Here is a 20,611-nt window from a genome sequence, read left to right as displayed (position 1 = left end):
TGGGAAATAAAAATGAAAGCCATTGCTCCATGGTTAAAAAGTAAAAAAAAAATACAATCCAACTGTGAACTATGTACATGGGAACAAGCGAGGATCCATTATCCCAACAAAATAAAGGAAACCTATCTAACTACACTAACTAATAAAATAAACTATATACAAAAATGTGGCCAATGTCCGAAAGGTCCAAATAAAATAAAAACAAAAATGAAACCTAACACTACCTACATAACTATGTACAAGGGCAGCGGGCTAGTTTCACGGCTCACTTGTGGATGTCCTGGGCCAGGGCATCATCGAACTCCTCCTCAATGTTCCGGAGGCGGTCCTCCTTCATGGCCCCGAGGGTCCGCAGGGCCGTCGACGTCTCCACCTCCAAACCCCTGCGGATTGCCTCCAGGCACTCGGCCCGCCTCAGGGCCCTCCGCATGGAGTTCTCCGCCCTGACCATTGTGAGCCGTGCCTCTTCCGCCCGCTGCCACTCCGCATCTATGGCGTGGCCCAACCGCTGCCACACGGAAGACACTATCTGTCCTGGGTCCTCCTGCCCTCCGGCCGATGCCTGCCTCTCCGATGTTGAAGGCCCCGAGCCTTCATGGCTCCCACCACGTTGCTGCTGCTGCTGTGCCTCTGCCCGTGCAGTGCCTCCTGCTGACTGCACATCCTCCGCCGGCTGGGGTGCAGTCGTAGATGTGGCCACCCCTGCTGGACGTCCGACTCCCGACTGTGGCAGGGATGCCTCCTCCACCAGCCTGGCCGCACGGTCAGAGGCAGCTCCACAGGGCACCCAGGTGACTGATGGGTGGGAAGATGGCACAGAGGACGACTGGCTAGTAGGGGGTCCAGTTGTGGAGGGGGTCTGAGAAAGCCCCATCAGACGGAGGAATCCGGCCTGGGTGACCTGTCCCAGCAGGCTGACGTGGTCAACGAGCCATTCGAGATGACGTGCAGTCTCTTCATGAAAAGACTGCAGGTCACCTCGCATGGCCCGTTGACGCAACGCCACACCAGCCAGGACAGGCTCAACCCGGACCTGGATAGCCACGTCCCCAGGCAGAGGAAGGCCAGTTGACGTGAGCTCATCCCCTGCCTGAAAACGGGCCTGGACGTAGGCATCCCTGCTGGTGCAAGATGATGCAGGGACAGGATCAGGGACAGGATTGCACACAGGCACCTCCGCGGCGGCCTGTGCTGCCTCCTGTCCCTGGTCCTGTACTGCACCACTAGCACCAGTGGGATCCCCACCTCCAGACCCCGTCTCTGGTGCTTGCACGGCCTCCTCCTCCACCAAACCCCCCACCAACCTGGATGACTCTGTGCCATCTTCCCCTGTTGGGCCCTGTGGGGTCCCAGCTGCCCCTTCTGCTGCCGAGGAGTCCAACTCCAACCTCCGCCTCTTGGACCTCCCCCCGGCAGCTGCGGCCTGGGACGCGGCACCGGACTCCTCACTCCCCGACGAGATGACAACATGGGAGGGGAGCCGGGCCTTGCCTCTCTGGCTGGCGGTGGGATCCCCGCCGCTGTGCTCCACAGCACCTTCTCCGCCCTCTTCATCAGTTGACGCTGCAGACAGGGAGAAACAAAACACAGGCATCAGGGCACTGTACAATGGACACATACACACATGACAGTTGTACATGAGTGGCATTGGAAAACCTCAGACATGTCATCACAATCCCCAACACACATTACAACTCGCACACATGAGCCATACCACAGCCATAACGCAACTGCCACCACCATCCATACACATACAACAGCATGAGCAGCCAAAGGTGAGCAAGACATCACATGCAACACAGCAAGTGCACCACACATGTACACACACCACCACACTTGCATGCATGTGTACACCTCTGCCAAGTGTTGCAGTGTTCAGACGGGCATCCATGTCACATCTGCCAATCAGGCTTCCACATACCGCTGTCACATGCATTCATGTTGCATCACTGTTGCACTCTTGTCAAATACACACACATGCACATGTACACAGTGCTGATCCATGCAGCCAAAAACAACATACATGCGTGACATCACGGACATGTCTACTTACATACACATTCATCCAAACATGTGTGCCCACACAACTGCATTTGGCATGCAAGCCTACACACACAAGCACCATCCATGTCTCACACATTACAGCCCTCGCATGTGTCAGCCCCACGGCCCTGTACACCCCCACCCATACTCGACCCCATACAAACAGATGTGCAACCTGCACACTACTGAATAATCACCACACGCACTGCTCACAATCAGGATGCATGTACACTCACCGCTCGACTCCAGATGGGTCTGCTTCTCAAGGGCCTGGACGTGGAGCGTTGGGGATATGCGTTCCAGGACCCTCATCTGTTCTTCCAACAAGTGGCCCCGGCGCCCCTTGTCATCCGCTGCCTTCAAGAGGCGCCGGGCCTTGTTCAGGGTCCTCGACCTGAAGTCCTCCCAGCGCTTCTTGACATGTTGTAAGTCGCGGACTGCCACCCCCTCCGCGTTGATGGCAGTCACGAAGTCAGTCCAGATCCGAGTCCATCCTTCCTTGTCGGCGCGGGAACTTCCAAAGAGGGCATCATACTGCCCCAGGACTTGCTCCACCAGGACACCAACATCGGTGGCACTGAAGCTGGTGCCCCTCTGCCTCTCTGGCCGGGGGTTGTCAGTGGTCCCAGATGGTGTTTGACCCGACATGACAACCCCAGAGGCAGGAGTGGGTGGGCAACTGGGTCCTGGGGCTGGGCTGTGGAGCGATGGAATCCCAGTCGGGAGTCATCGGTTTCAGCAGGGGTGGTCACAGCAACAGCACCCCTGGCTGATGTGCAGGCAGCAAATGGCAGGGCACGTGGGCAGCAGCAGTCAGGCAGCAGCAGATGGCAGGTGGGAGCGTGCTTGGGGGACTGGGGGGCAGTAGTTCGGCCTTCTGGGCAGGAGCGTGGTCTTCCGTGTGCCTACGCATGGCCAGCTTGATACGGAGTGATTTGGCACGTGAAAAATCTGCACGTCAGCGTGTAATTCGAGGAAAGGCCCTTAGCGCGTAAGCGCGTCTGCACGCATACGCATTTTCATTGGACAGAAGGCCCATCAAGCGCAAGCGCCCCTGTGACGTGACGCGTACAGACGTGCATGGGCATTTCAGCGCGCGTGAAAAACTGCACGTCCGCGTGTAATACGAGGAAAGGGCCCATGCGCGTAAGCGTGCGTGGAAACTGCACGTCCGCGTGTAATACGAGGAAAGGGCCCATGCGCGTAAGCGCGCGTGAAAAACTGCGCGTCCGCGTGTAATACGAGGGAAGGGCCCATGCGCGTAAGCATGCGTGAAAAACTGCACGTCCGCATGTAATACGAGGAAAGGGCCCATGCGCGTAAGTGATGTGACGCGCGCGTGCTTTTCCCTCAGCACGGGTTAAAGGTGAGCGGGCCCAGCAGTTCGCTGTATGTGCCTTTCATGGAGACCGACGTGTTTTGCTGCTTCCTGTTGTTTCGCGCGCCATCACAACTTCCCAGCTATCACGGACGTATCTCTTCTTTTGGCGGGGGTATTGGCTATGCGTGTTTTTCTGCATCGCGCTAGTCAGACGGTGGGTCGCACACGCTCTTTTTCCCACTGCGGGTGCCCCTGTGTATTGCACCCATTTTCGATGTCATAGTAGCCTGCGTGTCCCACGCGTACGCGTTATTCGTGTTACTGGGTGCCACCGCGTACTGCGGGAGGTTGAATCCACGCACGTAGGCTGCAGGGTTGCGTGCACGGTTTTACTGCAGTTTTGGGGTGCCTGAGCGTTGCGTGACCCGTCACCACATCACCGGGGTCATATACAGCCTTGCAGGTGCAGGGGGGCTGTTAACATCTTGCTTCCCACACCCTTCACCCCAATTGCCCAGGTCAATTGTGGTGTACACCTCCCATTGGCACCACTCCATCTGTGCCAGCACTACTACATCTGTGCCATGGTTGGGAGGCCACCAAAGGTGAGGGGCGCCTCAGCTGGGCGTACTCCTCGTGGCGGGCGTGGTCGGGGACGTGGCCGTGGTGACCAGGGAGTAGGGGGACTCCAGGTGTCCAGGGCAGCCACAGAGGGGGAAGAGGCAGGGGTGCGCCACTTGAGCACAATGTTGTGCCATGTGTCGGTGCAGCCATGCCACCACCCCCTGTGGTTCCGGGGGATGCAGCTCCTGCATCTGGCACTGGCACCCATATGACCCGGCAGTCCGTTCCATCGACTGCCACGGGCCCAAGGGTAGTGGTAGCTGCAGGTGCAGCTGTGGACACCGCCACCCAGGCTCAGGGTCTGCCAGCGCAGGCTGCGTTGGCACTTGAAGAGCCCTTGGTAGATCTCCAAGAGGCCAGGGGGGAAACCATAGGGGCAGGCCGGGCTGCTCAGAACAAGACACGTGTCCCTGGGGCAGTCATGTCATCTGCTGCCCCGAACAGCCAGGTGTTGGCAAGTGCAGGGGCAGATGCACCCAACAGCACCCCGGTTGTGAGTCTGCCAACCAGGACTGTTGTGGTCAATGACCCTGCCACAGCTGAGGTTGCTGCGCAGGGTCCATTAGTGGGCACCCAGCTGCCACTGACACAAGTCAGGCCTTTGGTCATCCCTCCACCTGCCACTCCCTCGGCTCAATCCATCGAACCCACTGGCCATACTGGTCAGGGCGGCATTAGCCAGCCAGGGTCTGCGCCACAGTCCAAGAGGAGGAAGGTTGCACCTGCAGCACAGGCTGGGACCCCACACACAGCCACGACCTCCTGCACGTCGAGGAAGAAGCCTGTCTGTAAGCAGGAACTGGACTTCCTCATGGACTACGTGCGGGGCCACAGCCGTGACATGCTAGTGGGTGCCAATAGTCAGACTACGGCTGCCCAACGTGACACCCACTGGAAGCATGTTGCGGAACATGTCAGTTCATTCGGCCATGAGGTGCGCACGGCGCAGGAGTGCAAAAAGCGTTGGAATTACATCAAGCGCAGCACTAAGGCCAAGCGTGCCTCAAATTACAACTTGAGTCTGGTGACTGGCGGTGGGCCTGCACCAGAGGAGGAAGAACTCACTCCGCATGAGGCTCTCGTTGCGGAGTTCATACCACCTGAATTGGTCGAAGGAGTGGGAGAGAAGCTGGACTTTGATGCCCAGTCCAGTGAGTGTTGATGCGTGTTTGTTGAGGACGTGTGTGTTTCACTTGTGGGATGTGTTGTGCATGATTGCTGCTACATGTGACGTGTACATGGTTCTGATGTGTAAGTAATGCAATGCTACCGTCATGCATGTCTCCTCTGCCTGCATGCGGGACTCCATGTAGGCATGCTCCCTTGCCCCTCCTCCGCCACTCATCACCCCAGTCCCACCTTTGCACTGGTCTGCTTCAATCTTGCAAATGTGTACTTTCTTGTTCATGTGTCCTGTGTAGATGCTAACTTCCAGCGTAGAATCTGCCAGACATATGCCGTGTGGTACAGCCTTAGTACTCGATGCAGGGTATCTCAGTTGTACTGTGCATGGGTCAGATGTCCCGCAGGGACATGAGTACCCATTCATGCTCCATGTGCATTACACGCATGCCCCTATGTGTCCTTGACTGGATGATCACTGTAATATAAGTCCTTGGTTACATACATTGCCTGCCATCTCATCAGCCTTCCCATGTCAACTGTGGCTCAGTCCTGCATTGCACACATGTTTAGGCTCTGACAATCTGTGTGGCTCACAGGCCTCAGCCTGTTCAATGGCCAATGACTCTGTCCAACTCTTGTTGTGTCTTCTTCACACGTGGGCGGCCTCCGGAGTTTCCATCATGTGTCCTGCCCTCTGTCCCAGCATCATTTGCAGTGTTGTAATTTGAATCACATTAAGCTGTTGATGCCAGTCAACACTGCCTGTCAATACACAGGTGTATGGTCAGACTTTTGATACCATGCCAGGCATCCCTGCTTTGGTACTGGGGTGGAGGGGTGCTTGGCTTCTAGACATGGTACACATTGAATGCACAATGCATGTGATGTCTGAATTTGACATTGCACTGCCTTCACATTTCCTGGCACACACCATGTAGTGCTTGTACATGTAGGTAGTGAGTGGCGTACACATTTTCTGCACTGCATAGACACACTTCCATGGAAACGGCCACCTTTCAACAGGTCTGATCACAGAAGCTATTCAAAGTATACCCAGCATGCATACCAGGTCATATGTTGTGTGTCACATGTCTGCCGGATGCCTTTGCTGTCGGTGTGTGTGTGTCGTGTGCTTCTGACATGTGTATTGACTTCTTTCTCTCTATTTTTCAGGTGATGACGCAATGGAGGCAGAGGATGGTGTTGTCATGCCAGACACAGGGTTGGGAACACCACATCAACCCAGCACTAGTGGGGGTCGTGGGGTGGTAGGCCACAAAAACCCCCAAGTGCTGCAGTCCATCTTGTCTCTGGCTGCCTATGAGTCCAGCCTTGATGACGACTCTGACGTCCATGTTGAGTTGGATGAGCATCAAGTCCATGTGTCAGGGGTGAGTGATTCTGATGTGGACACTCCTCTGTCTGCGACACCTGCACTGAGGGATCAGACAGTTTTGGTTCCTCCGCCCGTGGTGGATCGGGACGCAGGGTCACCCTCCACACCAGTCACTGATGTGCCTGGGACATCACGTCGACGGGGGCATGTAGTCGTGCAGCCGCAGGCGGTGCCAACACAGCGAGGACCCCCGGTCCTTGGGTCCCGCAGGGGTCAAGCCCGGAAAGCGGTTGCCGCGCGCAACCGCTGTATACTGAGTTGGAGCAAGACATGACTGCCAATTCCGAACGGCAGGGGGCAGCAATGGAGAACATCGCTGAGAGCATGGAGCGTGTGGCCCGATCTGTGCTCCCCACTGCTATGAAGGTGCTTCTCCAGCAGCAGGCGGCACGGTCCACGGCCCGCTCGCTCAGGCTGGGCATGGCGGCCTCAGACAGGGCACGCCAGGCTGAAATGTCGTCTCTGCGTCAAGCAATTGCTGCTCACGCAGAGGCACACATGGATGCCCTGAGGGAGGAGTATGCTTCCCTCAGATCCACTCTGGGTGTCCTTATGATGTCCCAGAGGCAGCAGGCAGAGGAGAGGTTTGCACAGCTTGAACGTACCATCTCGGCTGAGCTACAGGCTTGCCGGGAGGTGCAGCGGTTGTCCAGCCAGGCCTTGCAGGAGGAACTCCGTGTTACACGTGCTACCTTGCAAGAGGAAGCACGTGTATCACGTGAGCGTCTGCATGCAGACCTACGTCACATCGCCACACAGAACCAGGCTCACCTGTCCGGCAGACTTTCTGCTGACGAGGGGCAAGCTGCGGCTAGGCGTGGCCAGGCTACTGTGCCACGTCCTCCTTTCCAGGATGAGCCAGACTCGTACGACCATCTATCTCCCACATAGGTCGTGCTGTGCAGGCGTTGAGCCTATGGAGGATTTTTTTTTGGCTCAGCATCATCGCATGTGGATGTTGAGCAGCACCCTGTACCTCCCCCCTCCTGGGTGCCCCCCCCCCCCGGGTCGTATGTGGCCATTTTTGATTTTTCTTTTAGTTTAGTTAGTTAAGTTTCTGTTTGATAGTTAGTTTAAATAGGTAATGTAGGTTTTCCATAGTTAGTGTAATTAGTTAATAGTTGATTTAGTTTAAAATTGCTAGTCTATTGTGCTTTCATGTGACGGTGCGGTGCTTTGTGGCTTTTGAAGGCATCCACTGTCTGTTCCAGCTGGGCCCTTCATGGTTGTCTTGTGTATGTGTTTGCTGCTTGGGGTCCTTGACTCACATATGCCACTCCTGCCTCACTTATCCATGGGCTCGCAAGGATGGTTCGGTGTTACAGCATTTTACACAAGGGCACTGGACTGTCATATCTGTGGCATGTCTGGTGCTGTGTGACTTGTGTTGACACCCCCAGTGGGGATGATTTAGGTGTCATTGTCCACTGTTCAGCTTTTGCTAGATGGGGTGTGTCATGATTAATGTGGACATTGATTGCTATGCATTGTGTAGTATGTTTCATATCTTTCCTGTACATGTGCTTGTTGCAATTCATGCTGTAGATAGTGTTCCACACTTTGGAGGTGAAAGACGGACTGATGGTGTGATTTGTGATGTGACTCTCTGACATGGTCAAGTAATGAGATGCCTGATGGGACACACACAGATGACTTTGAAGCATTAATCATGTGTTTCATGCCCTTTCTGCAGGGGGATGAGCCTCCAGAGCACCTTTGCCAGCAGACATGGCCCATTGGACGACGGAATTCTGGACCCGTTTGTTGGTGCCCACATGCACATGTGTGCACATGCAGAGGCACAGTGATTGCAGACCCACATCCTAGAACTGCTGACATGTTCCAAGAAACTCCAGGCAAGGTGAGCATCACAGGGTGGCCACGACACAGCAAAGCTTGCACCAGGCGAGTTGCACATGCAGGCTTAGTCACAGCACTGAGGGTGAGCTTAGGCGAATATTGGTGTTGAAGCACACAATGCAGCTCAGATGTGTTTGTGGACTGATGGCTGTTGATAGTAGGGTTGTCTGGGACACATGCAGGGGCAGTGGCACATACCCTCCGGTACACCAAGGTCCATTGAGGCACTTGTATCAACCATGTAGCCTTCCGAGGCATGGAAAGGGGCAGCTCACAGGGACATACAGCAAGGGACATACTTGGGTGCAGTGCATGTCTATTCCACGTACTTCATGATAAATGCACTGCCAACTTTTTTTCGGTCATGGTGGTACGCAACTTGCTCTGTAGTCATGGCTTGCTATATGGGTCTGTCTGCTTACCCAGGGAACATTGCATGTTGTGTGAATTGTTACACATTGGTGTTCCATTTGCCACGCACCCACCAGCGGCTGCCTTACTGCATTGACTGTGTATGACCCGTCACATGGGTGATGTTATTTATGGGTACGAAGCATCAACCAAAGATTGTCTGTTTGTAGAGTAGTCTGTTGCTATGGGGCATGTTTGGTGTTGTGTTTTTGTGTAATTGACACGTACAGGTTGTTGACTGTGGCTCTCTTTGCAGCATTGCAGTGCTCCTGTAACCGGACCTGAGAGTGCGCAGGCAGGAGGCCAGCACTCAAAACCAGAGCTAAGTGTCTTGTTGTTTTTCTTACAAACTGCTCTGCATAGGCTTGCTGGGGAGTGTACTGATGCATGGATGTCTGTGTGGTTCAATTTGGTATGTTTTTTTCTCCCTAATCACCCGTGATCCTATGCAATTTTGAAACCTGTACCCTCTACCCGGTGTTCCTGCTTCCCGTGCCTATCCAAGCAACGTTCCCTGACCCTCTTTCCCCACTGGGGTTGCGGATGCCTGTGTAAGCCCTGAACTTGCAGGCGCCAAAACCCTAGAGGGGGTGGTTGGTTCGTACCACTCCTGAGCCTGGACTACAGAAGGCCATGACAATGATGTCCAAGTTTGTTTGGATTGTGTATGTGTTCATGCAGCTTGTACATTTTCGTGCATTCCCTAGTTTCATGTGTCATTCCTCCTCCCCTCTCCTGCCACTCATTCCAGTCATCCAGTGTGTCAACACCTGTCCCGACTGCATATCCCTGAACCTCATTCCCCACCAGGGTCTCAGGGGCCTGTGTGAGTTTGACCTTGCAGGCACCCGGGACATGGTGGGGGTGGTTGTTTCGTGACACTCCCGCGCCTGTACAGGGGACCTGTGACAGTACACATCCATTCATGGTGCATCATCCTATGTCATGTACCACACATGTCTCACATCCTGTCGTGACATTGTTTTTCTGTGCTACCTTGGTTGTTGCATCATTGTGGTAGTACTTGGCCTTTGTGAGGTACTGCTACATCAAGTCATCTACTGGAGGGTGTTCGGGTTCGTTTTTATGCCTTGGATTTTGTGATTTTGGAAATGAGTGTGGATTCTGAGGGTTCAGGCATCTTTTTACACACAAGGTGGGAGATGGTGACGAAGGGTAAAGGTGATCCTGTGGCCAGGTGGAATTGAGGTTTGGAGGCTCCATGACCCAGGTGCAGTTGTTCAGTGGGTCATGGTCATTTGTGAGGGAGGAGGGGGTTGTTGTTGATAGTTGCCTTGCCCTGCAGTGTGATGGGAACTCTGACATAGTAATGGCGGTATCCTATGTACATGTTGTGTTCTGCTGATCAATGCCTGTTCATGTGTTGTGTTTTCCTTTCAGGTGCGAGGGGATAGTTGTGGTTTGACATGCTGGGGTATACACATGGTGGATGTTCGCATGTGATGTGTAGGGAACACTGATGGTCACTTGAGTGCACATGCATATGTGGAGTGCATGTCCTTGCAGAACCACACACTTGCACTCTGATGCACTACATGTACTCCCACCCTTGCATATCCACGTGTACACTGTTTGCCTTCTGGTGCCCACTGTGTCCCAGCAGCACATGTTCTGTGACCGATCATGGATCCAGTACATGCCTAATTTGATGTTTGACGTGGTCTGTCACTTAGATGTGATGCTCAGGGTGTGCATCACACACAATGGCTGTTCACTGTGCTGTGCGCTGAGCAGTGTGATGCAGGAGTAGGACACTGTACACATGAGCTGCAGTGTTGATTTTGCAATGCATAATGTGCATGTAGACAGGCATTCATTGTGATGTTACGTCTACGACTGTTGTAATGCATTTGGAAATGACTTATTTTGGGTGGGAGATTTTGTTGATCTGTCATTTCATCTGATTCCGGGTCAGGCAGCAGTGTCCGATGCCACTGTACATTTAGGACATGGCAATGTGTACCTTATCGTTACTGCATTGGTGTATGGGTATTGCTTGCCATGTCATGTTGATGTTTGGGAGGGTTTGAGTGACATGACAGTGATGGCCATGGCCTGTTTTGCGGGTGTGTGTGATGCACACCTTGTATGTCCGGGTCATCCGCTTCTCAGAGCAACTAGCTGGGGGTAGATTTCTCTCCGCAGCAGGGCCCACCCCCTGGAACAGACTTCCGGCCTGACTTGAACTTGAGGGGAACCACCTCCAGTTCTGGAAGCACCTCAAGACCTTCCCCTTTGCTTCTGCTTACTGTCTGCCTCTCCCTTGCAGAATTCTCCACTGGAACTGCACAGGAGGTGCAACTGGGCCACTCTCACCGACCTCGGTCCCTGGCCCAGCCACTCTCCACTTGCACTGCCTCCCTGGCAACCCCTGCACTGCAGTACTGTCTCTCCATCCCTACAGCCCTCCCTTCCCAGCACTTGTCTGCACTTGCCTTTGTAGTTGCCACCAGGCGACCTATGTATTATTTTTTTGGGCTACTTCCCCTGTACTGGACTCCCCCCCCACCCTTCCCCTTGCACTTTTCCCATCCCCCCTACCCCTGCACTTGCACGATCTCAATGACACCTGGCCTAGTAGTACCGTTCTCTGTGTTCCCTTGTTCCCCCCTCCCTGCCTCATTGCGCCTTGGAATACTTGTGTATGGCCCATATCATGTCATATGTCATATGTGTGCCTTTGGTCACACAGGATAGCGTGTGTTTAAGTAGCTAGGGATGCAGACGATGTGGCACTTCCATGGCAACTATCTCAGGGTGGTAGGGTTGTGACAGTTGACTCTCTCTTTGTCATCATCGATTGTCACCTGGTATGTGCCAGGCCTGTGTGCACTCCGCAGGGGTGGGAGTTTAGGTGAAAAATGTGGCCACAAGCTGGGTCCGGGCTTCCTCGCCACGTGCCCTGTCCCCTCCCATGGGCAGCGCCTGTGCCTGTGGTTGGGGATGTGGGGGCACCACCATGTCCACCGGGACGCCCTGCCGTGTTGCAACATTGTGCAGGACACATGCTGCCACAATGATCCTGCACACTACTGGTGGTGCATAGAGTAGTTGCCCACCAGAGCGGTCAAGGGAGCGGAAACGTGACTTGAGCACTCCGAATGTGCGCTCCACTATGCCCCTGGTTGCAATATGGGCGGCGTTGTATTTTACCTGGGGTGGTGTGGTGGGGTTCCGGATTGGCGTCATCATGTGGTTGCTCAGAGGGTAGGCACTGTCCCCTGGGGAGGTGATAATAGTTGAGATTATTAGGGTTTGGATATTTGTCTGTGTGTGACTTGCATGCATGTGCAAGGGCATTTGTACTGACCAAGGAGCCATGTGTCGCCATGCTGCCCAGCTTCCAGGGCCCGGCTCAGGGCGGACATTCTGTATATGAAACTGTCATGGGTGGAGCCAGGGTAGTTTGCATAGACAGAGGTGATGATTCCCTTTGCATCACATACCACCTGTACATTGATGGAATGCCAGTGCTTGCGGTTTCGGTAGATGTGCTCAATGGCCCTAGGTGGACGTAGGGTCACATGGGTGCAATCTATGGCACCAAGCACTTTGGGGAAGTGTGCCACCCTGAAAAAATCCAGGACAACGGCCTGCCTTTCTGTGGGTGTTCTGGGCATGTATATGTGCCTGCGGACTGAGGGGTGCGCTGTCATGATTGCCAGTACCTGGTGTAGGCAGCGTGACTGCGTGGCCTGTGAGACCCCACCCCACTATGGCAGTGGTCCGCTGAAATGACCCAGTGGCCAAAAAATGCAGGACATTGAGCAGCTTCTCCAAGAGGCTCAATGCTTGGGAGTAAAGGGTGGGCGATGTGAGGTCATCATCCCACTCCCTGACCAGGTCTAGGATGATATGGGGTGGAAACCTATACCTGCCATAGACCTGGTCGTCAGGCATCCCAAAAAGGCTTGTCCGTGGTGCGAAAATGCGTGCCCCGGCTATTCTCCTCCTCCTGCGGTGTCCCACGATCAGTGCAGCGACAAATGGGGCATTCATCGTAGCTGTATATACGCGTTTGTTGTTTGCGCGCACTTTTATGCTGTGCGCGGGGACGGCTCCGCCTGCCTTCGTGTGGGCGGACGCGTTGACGCCTGTGCACGTCTTTTGCCGTGCGTGGGTTTCCCGTATTCGTATACGGTCCGAGTGTCATCGCGTGTGATCGGACGGGAGTGAGCGTACACGCAACTGGCCTGGGTACATGTGTTTCGGGGTGCCGGGAACTTTCACACGCGATTGGTGGAAATGCACGTGTGTTCTGTCATCACGTGCAATGAGGGAAACACCTGCGCGAGTCACGTCACAGACGCGCTCACGCGCTAAGGGCCTTTGGCCCAATGAAATCGCATATGCGTGCTGCCGTGCATACGCGCATGTGCCCTTTCCTCGTATTACACGCGGACGTGCAGTTTTTCACACGCGCTGAAATGCCCATGCACGTCTGAACGCGTCACGTCACAGGGGCGCTTGCGCTTGAGGGGCCTTCTGTCCAATGAAAATGCGTATGCGTGCAGACGCGCTTACGCGCTAAGGGCCTTTCCTCGAATTACACGCTGACATGCAGATTTTCCACGTGCCAAATCACTCCGTATCAAGCTGGCCACGCGTAAGCACACGGAAGACCACGCTCCTGCCCAGAAGGCCGAACTACTGCCCCCCAGAGCCCTGAGCACGCTCCCACCTGCCATCTGCTGCTGCCTGACTGCCTGCTGCCCACGTGCCCTGCCATTTGCTGCCTGCACATCAGCCAGGAATGCTGTTGCTGTGACCACCCCTGCTGGAACCGAAGACTCCCGACTGGGATTCCATCACTCCACAGCCCAGCCCCAGGACCCAGTTGCCCACCCACTCCTGCCTCTAGGGTTGTCATGTCGGGGCAAACACCATCTGGGACCACTGACAACCCCCAGCCAGAGAGGCAGAGGGGCACCAGCTTCAGTGCCACCGAAGTTGGTGTCCTGGTGGAGCAAGTCCTGGGGCAGTATGATGCCCTCTTTGGAAGTTCCCGCGCCGACAAGGAAGGACAGACTCGGATCTGGACTGACATCGTGACTGCCATCAACGCGGAGGGGGTGGCAGTCCGCGACTTACAACATGTCAAGAAGCGCTGGGAGGACTTCAGGTCCAGGACCCTGAACAAGGCCCGGCGCCTCTTGAAGGCAGCGGATGCCAAGGGGCGCCGGGGCCACTTGTCGGAAGAACAGATGAGGGTCCTGGAACGCATATCCCCAGCGCTCCACATCCAGGTCCTTGAGAAGCAGACCCGTCTGGAGTCGAGCGGTGAGTGTACATGCATCTTGATTGTGAGCAGTGCGTGTGGTGATTATTCAGTAGTGTGCAGGTTGCACATCTGTTTGTATGGGGTCGAGTATGGGTGGGGGTGTACAGGGCCTTGGGGCTGACATGTGCGAGGGCTGTAATGTGTGAGACATGGATGGTGCTTGTGTGTGTAGGCTTGCATGCCAAATGCAGTTGTGTGGGCACACATGTTTGGATGAATGTGTATGTAAGTAGACATGTCCGTGATGTCACGCATGTATGTTGTTTTTGGCTGCATGTATCAGCACTGTGTACATGTGCATGTGTGTGTATTTGACAAGGGTGCAACAGTGATGCAACATGGATGCATGTGACAGCGGTATGTGGAAGCCTGATTGGCAGATGTGACATGGATGCCCGGCTAAACACTGCGACACTTGGCAGAGGTGTACACATGCATGCAAGTGTGGTGGTGTGTGTACATGTGTGGTGCACTTCCTGTGTTGCATGTGATGTCTGGCTCACCTTTGGCTGTTCATGCTGTTGTATGTGTATGGATGGTGGTGGCAGTTGCGATAAGGCTGTGGTATGGCTCATGTGTGCGAGTTGTAATGACATGTGTGTTGGGGATTGTGATGACATGTCTGAGGTTTGCCAATGCCACTCATGTACAACTGTCATGTGTTTATGTGTCCATTGTACAGTGCCCTGATGCCTGTGTTTTGTTTCTCCCTGTCTGCAGCGTCAACTGATGAAGAGGGCGAAGAAGGTGCTGTGGAGCACAGCGGCGGGGATCCCACCGCCAGCCGGAGACGCAAGGCCCGGCTCCCCTCCCATGTTGTCATCTCGTCGGGGAGTGAAGAGTCCGGTGCCGCGTCCCAGGCCGCAGCTGCCAGGGGGAAGTCCAAGAGGCGGAAGTTGGAGTTGGACTCCTCGGCAGCAGAAGGGGCAGCTGGGACCCCACAGGGCCCAACAGGGGAAGATGGCACGGAGTCATCCAGGTTGGTGGGGCTTTTGGTGGAGGAGGAGGCCGTGCAAGCACCAGAGACAGGGTCTGGAGGTGGGGATCCCACTGGTGCTAGTGGTGCAGTGCAGGACCAGGGACAGGAGGCAGCACAGGCCACCGCGGAGGTGCCTGTGTGCAATCCTGTCCCTGATCCTGTCCCTGCATCATCTTGCACCAGCAGGGATGCCTACGTCCAGACCCGTTTTCAGGCAGGGGATGAGCTCACGTCAACTGGCCTTCCTCTGCCTGCGGACGTGGCTATCAAGGTCCGGCTTGAGCCTGTCCTGGCTGGTGTGGCGTTGCGTCAACGGGCCATGCAAGGTGACCTTCAGTCTTTTCATGAAGAGACTGCAAGTCATCTCGAATGGCTCGTTGACCACGTCAGCCTGCTGGGACAGGTCACCCAGGCCGGATTCCTCCGTCTGATGGGGCTTGCTCCGACCCCCTCCTCAACTGGGCCCCCTACGCGCCAGTCGTCCTCTGTGCCATCTTCCCACCCATCAGTCACCTGGGTGCCCTGTGGAGCTGCCTCTGACGGTGCGGCCAGGCTGGTGGAGGAGGCATCCCTGCCACAGTCGGGAGTCAGACGTCCAGCAGGGGCGGCCACATCTACGACTGCACCCCAGCCGGCGGAGAATGTGCAGGCAGCAGGAGGCAGTGCACGGGCAGAGGCACAGCAGCAGCAGCAACGTGGTGGGAGCCATGAAGGCTCGGGGCCTTCAACATCGGAGGGGCAGGCATCGGCCGGAGGGCAGGAGGACCCAGGACAGAGAGTGTCTTCCGTGTGGCAGCGGTTGGGCCACGCCATAGATGCGGAGCGGCAGCGGGCGGAAGAGGCACGGCTCACAATGGTCAGGGCGGAGAACTCCATGCAGAGGGCCCTGAGGCGGGCCGCGTGCTTCGAGGCAATCCGCAGGGGTTTGGAGGTGGAGACGTCAACGGCCCTGCGGACCCTCGGGGCCATGGAGGAGGACCGCCTCCGGGACATTGAGGAGGAGTTCGATGATGCCCTTGCCCGGGACATCCACAAGTGAGCCGTGAAACTAGCCCGCTGCCCTTGTACATAGTTATGTAGGTAGTGTTAGGTTTCATTTTTGTTTTTATTTTATTTGGACCTTTCGGACATTGGCCACATTTTTGTATACAGTTTATTTTATTAGTTAGTGTAGTTAGATAGGTTTCCTTTATTTTGTTGGGATAATGGACCCTTGCTTGTTCCCATGTACATAGTTCACAGTTGGATTGTATTTTTTTTTTACTTTTTAACCATGGAGCAATGGCTTTCTTTTTTATTTCCCATTGGATTTTGTTTTGTGGACATTGACTTTGGACAACATTACTTTGGAATTTTATTTTTGGTTTTGCTTTTTTTAACGGACATGCTTCTTTTCATTTTTGTACATTCACGTTTCTGTTTGTTCATTTTTTATTCTATTTATGTTTCCTTTAATACATATTTTTTTTGGTGAACTTCAATGTGTGGTATCTCATTGGTTTCATGCATTTCATGATATGTGTTTTGAGATTCACTGACACCCATTGGGTGTATGTGAGGGAAATGTGTTTCGGAACTTGCAATTGGTGTTCTGTGATGTAATTGCAAATTATGAGTGGGTGGATGCAATACTCGGGTGGGTGTTTTGCATTTGGAGGCTGACCATAGGGACCAGGGATTTAGATTGTGATGACATGTTAGCTGGGGAACATGAGTTGCACATGGGTGGGGGCCTGCTGGCAGGTGCCCCTGCACTGCTGGGGGGTGGGGTTGCTGGGAGACATGGGTGGGGGCCTGCTGGCAGGTGCCCCACAGTGCTGGGGGGTGGGGGTGCTGGGAGACATGGGTGGGGGCCTGGTGGAGGCTGCCCCTGGTGGCTGGGGGGTGGGGGTGGTGGGAGACATGGGTGGGGGCCTGGTGGTGGGTGCCCCTGCACTGCTGGGGGGTGGGGGTGGTGGGAGACATGGGTGGGGGCCTGGTGGAGGCTGCCCCTGGTGACCGGGGGGGTGGGGGTGGTGGGAGACTGGTGGGGGCCTGGTGGAGGCTGCCCCTGGTGACTGGGGGTGGGGGTGCTGGGAGACATGGGTGGGGGCCTGGTGGTGGGTGCCCCTGCACTGCTGGGGGGTGGGGGTGGTGGGAGACTTGGGTGGGGGCCTGGTGGAGGCTGCCCCTGGTGACTGGGGGGTGGGGGTGGTGGGAGAGATGGGTGGGGGCCTGGTGGAGGCTGCCCCTGGTGGCTGGGGGGTGGGGGTGGTGGGAGACATGGGTGGGGACCTGGTGGAGGCTGCCCCTGGTGACTGTGGGGGCGGGGGTGCTGGTAGACATGGGTGGGGGCCTGGTGGAGGCTGCCCCTGGTGGCTGGGGGGTGGGGGTGGTGGGAGTCATGGGTGGGGGCCTGGTGGAGGCTGCCCCTGGTGACTGTGGGGGTGGGGGTGCTGGGAGACATGGGTGGGGGCCTGGTGGAGGCTGCCCCTGGTGGCTGGGGGGTGGTGGTGGTGGGAGACATGGGTGGGGGCCTGGTGGAGGCTGCCCCTGGTGACTGTGGGGGTGGGGGTGGTGGAAGACATGGGTGGGGGCCTGCTGGCAGGTACCCCACAGTGCTTGGGGGTGGGGGTGGTGGGGAACATGAGTTGGACATGGGTGCGGGGCTGCTGGCAGGTGCCCCACAGTGCTGGGGGGTGGGGGTGGTGGGGAACATGAGTTGGACATGGGTGGGGGCCTGCTGGCAGGTGCCCCACAGTGCTGGGGGGTGGGGGTGCTGGGAGACATGGGTGGGGGCCTGGTGGAGGCTGCCCCTGGTGGCTATGGGGTGGGGGTGGTGGGAGACATGGGTGGGGGCCTGGCGGTGGGTGCCCCTGCACTGCTGGGGGGTGGGTGTGGTGTGGTGGGAGACATGGGTGGGGGCATGGTGGAGGCTGCCCCTGGTGACTGGGGGGTGGGGGTGGTGGGAGACATGGGTGGGGGCCTGGTGGAGGCTGCCCCTGGTGTCTGGGAGGGTGGGGGTGGTGGGAGACATGGGTGGGGGCCTGGTGGAGGCTGCCCCTGGTGACTGGGGAGTGGGGGTGGTGGGAGACATGGGTGGGGGCCTGGTGGAGGCTGCCCCTGGTGACTGGGGGTGGGGGCGGTGGGGAACATGCGTTGGACATGGGTGGGGCCTGCTGGCAGGTGCCCCACAGTGCTGGGGGGTAGGGGTGGTGGGAGGCATGGGTGGGGGCCTCATGGAGGCTGCCCCTGGTGACTGGGGGGGGTGGGGGTGCTGGGAGACATGGGTGGGGGCCTGGTGGAGGCTGCCCCTGGTGACTGGGGGGTGGGGGTGGAGGGAGACATGGATGGGGGCCTGGTGGCAGGTGCCCCACAGTGCTGGGGGGTGGGGGTGGTGGGGAACATGAGTTGGACATGGGTGGGGGCCTGCTGGCAGGTGCCCCACAGTGCTGGGGAGTGGGGGGGGGGTGGTGAACATGAGTTGGACATGGGTGGGGGCCTGCTGGCAGGTGCCCCACAGTGCTGGGGGTTGGGGGGGTGGGGAACATGAGTTGGACATGGGTGGGGGCCTGGTGGAGGGTGCCCCTGTACTGCTGGGGTGTGGGGGTGGTGGGAGACATGGGTGGGGGCCTGGTTGAGGGTGCCCCTGGTGGCTGGGGGTGCAGGGGGACATGCGTTGGTGGGCAGTAGTGCAAGTTGACATGTGGGTTGGCTGGGGGGTATGGCCATGGTGGATGGGGTGCCTGCAGGACATGTGCAGGGTAGGCCCCTGTGCAATTCACGTGTGCTGCTCCCCGCGCAACCCTGTAATACACGTAGCCTGATGGAATCGCGTGTGGAACTTCCCGCGCACCCCTGAAATACGCGTACCCTGCTCGCATGGGCCCAATTGCGTGTGGAAATTCCCACGCACCCCTGAAATACACGTACCCTGATGGAATCGCGTGTGGAACTTCCCGCGCACCCCTGGAATACACAAACCCTGCTGAAATCGCGTATGAAACTTGCCCCGCACCCCGAAATACACGTACCCTGCTAAAATCGCATGTAGCACTTCCCGCGCACCCCTGAGATACGCGTACCCTGGTCGCACGGGCCCAATCGTGTGTGGAAATTCCTGTGCACACCTGAAATGCACGTACCATGCTGAAATTGCGTGTGGAACTTCCCCCGCACCCTGAAATACACGTACCCTGCTGAAATCGCGTATGGCACTTCCAGCGCACCCCTGAGATACGCGTACCCTGCTCGCACGGGCCCAATCGCGTGTGGAAATTCCCGCACACCCCTGAAATGCACGTACCATGCTGAAATCGCATGTGGAACTTCCCCCGCACCCTGAAATACACGTACCCTGCTGAAATCGCGTGTGGCACTTCCCGCGCACCCTTGAGATACACGTACCCTGCTCGCACGGGACCAATCGCGTGTGGAAATTCTCACGCACCCCTGAAATGCACGTACCATGCTGAAATCGTGTGTGGAACTTCCCCCCGCACCCCGAAATACATGAACCCTGCTGGAATCGCGTGTGGCAGTTCCCGCACACCCCTGAGATACGCCTACCCTGCTCGTACGGGCCCAATCGCGTGTGGAAATTCCCGCGCACCCCTGAAATGCACGTACCATGCTGAAATCGCGTGTGGAACGTCCCCCGTACCCTGAAATACACGTACCCTGCTGAAATCGCGTGTGGAACTTCTCGCGCACCCCTGAAATACACGTACCCTGCGGAAATCGCGTGTGGGACTTCCCACGCACCCCTGAAATACGCGTACCCTGCTCACACAGGGCCAATCGCGTGTGGTACTTCCCGCGCACCCCAGTGATACACGTAGCCCGCTTGCCGTGCTGGTACAGGGTTAGCGTAGCCCTTTGTGCTGGATTGGGTATATTGATGGCTTTTCCCTGCGCAAGAGGCGTTCTTGGGGGCGTAACTGGCGCTGCTGCAGGGTCGCTGCACCACTGTGCGCCACCGCTGGTTTTGGTGGCTGGAATCCATGAATACGCTGTGCGCGGAAATGGATTTTAGCGCACGCAGCTGGCGCAGGGATTCGCACGCGCACACTGTGCGCCAGCTGCGTGCGCCACTTGTGCGCTGAATTCTATAAATTACCCCCATGATGCTTATGGTACTGGGATGATGTAGAGGAGTAGAGAGTCAAAAATGATCAATGGTGCAACTAAGGAAACTGCACAGTCTAGTTTTAATACTAAGCACCTGAGCGAGATATTTAAATGTGGGAATCATGTACAGGTTGAAAAGGGAGTAGCAGAACCAGAGGTTGTCAGGAGAGAAACCAATGGAGTCGCAGAGGTCACTGAGAGCCGGGAAGCAGTTGAAGCAGAACTGACAGCACTAGCAGAAGGCGGTGCAGGAAAAGAAGGCATGCGGTTTTTGCAGAGTACGTGCAGCTAGAAGCGGAGTAGGGGAAGATAGCAGCAGAGAAAGAAAGCCAGCTGTACGGGAGAGGTGCTTCTGACCAGTGGAGAGTTGCTCAGGTGTGCTGGAGGACTTGGAGACCCGAAGGTGGAGGTGGTCACATGAGAGCTATCCTGTTTGCACCA

The sequence above is a fragment of the Ambystoma mexicanum genome, chromosome 1p (assembly GCF_040938575.1).
Source record: "Ambystoma mexicanum isolate Mex_15411 chromosome 1p, UKY_AmexF1_1, whole genome shotgun sequence".
Lineage (NCBI taxonomy): Eukaryota > Metazoa > Chordata > Amphibia > Caudata > Ambystomatidae > Ambystoma > Ambystoma mexicanum.
This window is presented reverse-complemented; position numbering follows the sequence as displayed.